This window comes from Penaeus chinensis, chromosome 12, assembly GCF_019202785.1.
Source record: "Penaeus chinensis breed Huanghai No. 1 chromosome 12, ASM1920278v2, whole genome shotgun sequence".
Taxonomy (NCBI): Eukaryota; Metazoa; Arthropoda; class Malacostraca; order Decapoda; family Penaeidae; genus Penaeus; species Penaeus chinensis.
The window spans coordinates 32128680-32133679 of NC_061830.1; positions in this window are offsets into that span (position 1 = coordinate 32128680).

Below are 5000 nucleotides of genomic sequence, written 5' to 3' on the forward strand. Positions count from 1 at the left end.
CCCGCATGACATAAAACAAAAACAGAACAAGAAAACAGTTTCAATTCCAACCTTTCCCCTTCCCCCTCTCTCTCCCCTCTCCCCTTCCCCCTCTCTCTCTCCCCTCTCCCCCCACCCCTCTCATCACCATAACATTCCCGGCGTCACCATACCCGTATTTCAAACCGCAGCCAATATCCGCAATCCCCCGTGGTATGTTCTCCGGTCTCCAGTTTAGATTTTCAATTTACTTGCCGTGGCGACGTGTGCATTTTTTTCCCGGGACGTTTACCAGACGTTGGTGTATGTGTGAAACTTGTTACTGCTGTGTTTTCTTTTTTTTTTTCTTTTTTTTTTGGGGGGGTGGGGTGGGTGGGGGGTTGGGGGGTGGGGAGGTACCGTTTTCTTTCTAAAACAAATGACGTTGATTATATATATATTTATATATATATGTGTGTGTGTGTGTGTTTGTGTGTGTGTGTGTGTGTGTGTGTGTGTGTGTGTGTGTGTGTGTGTGTGTGTGTGTGTGTGTGTATGTGTGTGAGTGTGTGTGTGTGTGTATACGTATATACATGTATATGTATGTGTATATGTATATATGCAATTATGCGTATATGTATATATATACATCTATACAATTCTCAACGTTTTTCCCTTCCTCTCAACGCCCCCCCCCTCCCCCCCAGTTCTCAACATCTCCCCCCCCATTCTCAAGCCCTCCCCCTCCTCCTCTCCCGCAGGACCTGGGACTCCTGAAGGGGCGGCTGGACCTCAAGCACCAGGTGTCTGAGGACGAGTACATGAAGCACCGCGCCCTCGCCATCGTGAACCCGACGTCCGAGCTCACCGGCGAGTACACCTGCTGGATCTCCTCCTTCGAGAGCGAGGCCTACAAGAGAAAGAAGATCATCATTTACTGTGAGTGTTGGAGTTTTTGAGTTTGTTTGTTTGTTTGTGATGTTTTTTTATGTTTTGGTGTGGGGGGGTAGGGGGTGAAAGGTTGGAAAATGAGGGGGGGTTTACTGTAAGTGTTGGAGTTTTTGAGTTTGTTTGTTTGTTTGTGATGTTTTTTTTTATGTTTTGGTGTGTGGGGTGGGTAGGGGGTGAAGGGTTAGAAAATGAGGGGGTGGGGGGTTGTCTGTAGGCGTCGAAGGGGGCGAGGGATGTGATTTTGAGATAAACCGTGTGAAAGTTATGGAATCTCTTGCGGCTTCCTCCGCGCGCGCATTCGACAAGCACAGCTGACGCGAGCAAGTTTCTGCAATCGGCAATGTGGGATCTTGCAACGTCAGCACTCGGTCCGTGAGAGATCTGGCGTTGGGTTAGTGATATCTGCTCCGGATCAGAGATAATGGTGTGAGTCTGGGATGAGATCGGCAGCCTCCGATGATGCTTCGTATAGCCTCTCGCAGGTCGCTGGGCCAAGCGGGAAAGCCACGCGCCAGGGCTTGCGGGATCGGGCCCTCTCCCGCGACGGAAAATTGGGGGGGGGGAGGTAGGAAGATTTCTCAGGTAGGTGTCTGGTCTCAACTTTTATCTCTCTCTTCCTCCTTTCCTCCCTCACTCACTCCCACCCTACCTCCCTTCTCCTCTCCCCCTCTCTCTATTTCTCAATCTTTCCATCTATATCTCTCTATCTCTCTATCTATCTTTCCATCTATATCTATCTCCCTCTCTCCCTCTCTCCCCCTCTCCCTCTCTCCCTCTCTCCCTCTCTTCCAGTCTTCCTATCTACCTCTTCCTCTCTCTCTCTCTCCTTCTCCCAGGGCCTCCCCTTCGCAGACTCTCCTTCTCCTTTAGGGAACAACGGCAGAACGCGCTGGCAAGAATTCTGAAGTATGGATTGAAATTGAAACTTTAATAACGACAGAAACGATGGTCGTAGTTTTTCCTCGGAATGAGAAGGTCCTATTAATATTTAGTCATTATTCATTCCTCCATTTTATTCAGGATACCGAGGGTGGGCTGACTCCGATCAAATATTTGCCGAGCTGACACTTTTGCCGTCAGCAAGACGGATGTTAAATGCATTCATCTCGCCGTCTGATATTTATTTGGCAATGGGTGATGGTGTAATTCAATTTTCTTGCCTTGCCCTCCGCCATTGCACGAACGTTATCATATTGGTTTGCCTTTATTTTCCATTGTTCGCTGGGCATTTTATTTCTCGTTGCATTATTAGGGAGATGAAATGTGTACCCTTTGACGATGTAGGTATGCTGTATTTTTTTTTTAATTTTATTTCGCGTAAAACCCTTTCCATATATTGTTCTCTTTCTCTCTCTGTCTCTGTCTCTGTCTCTCTCTCTCTCTCTCTCTCTCTCTCTCTCTCTCTCTCTCTCTCTCTCTCTCTCTCTCTCTCTCTCTCTCTCTCTCTCTCTCTCTCTCACTATAACTCTCACTCTCACTCTCTTTCTCTATTTCCTTCTGTCACTCTCCTTCTCTCACTTTCTCTCTCCCTCTACTCCTCCTCCCCCTCCCTCTCTTTCTCTCGCTCTCTCTTTTTTTCTCTCTCCGCGGGTGTGAAAAGAAGCTTTCCATCACACGCATTTGAATCATAATACACTTTATGCATAAACCAGTAGCGTTCTTCGGCCGGTGATAACGCGGCGTCCTTCAGGCTTAAGACTTGCGTTACGGGCAGATGTATTGAGAGACGTGTGGGTTTTAATATTAATGTGATCCTCTCCATATCTGTCTGTCTGCCGTCTATGTATTAGTAACTCTATCCTTCTATCTGCCCATCTCTTTATCTATTTATGTTGTCTGTCTGTCTTTATATCTACGTATTTTTTATCAGTTTGTCTATCTATCTTACCTGTTGCCTATCGGTCTATTTATCTTTATCTAATTATGTATCTTATCTATCTATCTATTTATCTCTATCTATCTAACTATTTATCCGACTGTATATCTATCCATGTAATTATTTCCCTTCCCCCGCCTTCCCTCCTCCCTCCCCCCTTCCCCCCTTCCCCCCTTCCTCCCTTCCCCCCTTCCCCCCCATGAATACTCATCCCAGAAACACATTTCGCCTCCTTTTCGTACCCTCGATTCCAAAATCTGAAAATGAGTTTAATAATATGCCGGGCGTGGACAGCAGATTTTATTCCCGTCACGTGGCTTCTGTCAGGAACCGGCGGCCATACTTGCTTCCTTCACCCCCCCCAACCCCCATCCTACCCCATCCCACCCTCCTAAATCCCTTCTTTACATCTTTTCTCTGTTTTTCTTTCGTATTTTTTTTTCTTTTTGTTTGTTTCTCTCTCTCTCTCTCTCTCTCTCTCTCTCTCTCTCTCTCTCTCTCTCTCTCTCTCTCTCTCTCTCTCTCTCTCTCTCTCTCTCTCTCTCGCCATCCCTGCTCCCCTTTCTCCTTTCTTCCACCTCCTTCTTTACCCTTCCTCCCCCTTCTTCCTGCTATTCTATTTCTCTCCTTTTCCTTTTTATTTCCTATGTGTTCTTTCCCTTATTCGCTCCCTTATTTGTTATAAAATGAAGGAAGGAGAGAAAGAACGAAGAAGAGGAGAAAAGAGGTGAGCAAAAGAGGGAGAAAGAGAGAAGAAAAGAGAAGAGCAAAAGAGGAAGAGAAGAAGAGAAGAAAACGATAGGGTGGGGGGAGCAGAGAAGAGAGAAGAAAAGAGGGAGAACGAGAGAAGAGAAGACAAGAGAGCGGTAGGGTGGGGGGAGTAGAGAAGAGAGAAGAAAAGAGGGAGAAAGAGAGAAGAAAAGAGAGAAGAAAAGAGGGAGAACGAGAGACGAGAAGACAAGAGAACGATAGATAGGGTGGGGGGGGGGGGGGGGCAGAGAGAGAAGAAAAATTGTCAATTCTCGGCGTTTCGTGTCCCAGCGGGGGTTTAGCTCTCTCTTGCTCCTTCTTAAACAGCGATGCGAGAAAAATGGCCAAAGCATATGTTTTGGACGTAGGGAATGTTCCCCTAAATAGATTACGAGAGCGGCGCGAATCCTGGGAATTCTTGTTTGGTTTGTGAGTGTTACCTTTCTTTTGATGTTTGTTTGTGTGTGTGTCCGTGTGTGCGTGTGTGTGTGTGTGTGTGTGTGTGTGTGTGTGTGTGTGTGTGTGTGTGTGTGTGTGTGTGTGTGTGTGTGTGTGTGTGTGTGTGTGTGTGAGAGAGGAGGGATTCGTACGATTGTGTTCTATTTGAATTACGGAGATGAGGGGAGAAGGGAGGATGAGAAAAGAACGAAGAAGGGAGAGAGATAAAAGAGACGAAAAAAATATAGAAAGATAAATACACGGAAAGACAAGCGAACCGAGAAACGAAGAGAGAAAAAAAAGGCAAAAGCGAGGGGGCGAGAAGCAAGAGGCAGTTCTTTGGACAGCGACCCCGAGACCGAGACCGAGACCGAGCCAACGAAACTTGGAAGCAACGAAGCATCGAAGCATCGAAGCAACAATGCGGGGAGGATCTTGCTAAATGAACCGGCTGCCGAAACACCGAAGGAACTATTTAATTAAACTAGATATTTAAGAGAGCGAAGGACCCCCCCTCCCCCTCCCTCCTCCCTCCTCCTCCTCCTTTGCAATAGGCATCGTTGCAAAATGGATTATATCGCCAGGGACCAAATATTCACAACGGTTTACACTGCAGCTTTCTTGATCTCGGCTTCCTGCGTGCATTCTGTGTGAAGCCTCGAGACCCGGTTCGCTCAGAGGAATATCATCCTCATGGCATTTCTCTGTAGGAAGCAGTATAGTTTCCCATTCGACTGGAAATGCGCACGAATATAGTGAATAATGCATTGGAACAGTGAGACGGGAGACACGGTCGCCTCTCTCACTGCAGCGATATTCCCGTGACGGTAATGACACCAGCTTCGGCGAATCACAGTTGCGTCACTGATCTGGCTGCACGCCGATTGGACGCTCCCGGGCTCTGTCTCCGAGGCTCTCTGAAGGATGGCTATGCATGTGTGCACAGATACACTGCAGGTATATATGCGTGTGCGTGTATGTATATATGTATATGTATATATATATATATATATATTTGATATTCATA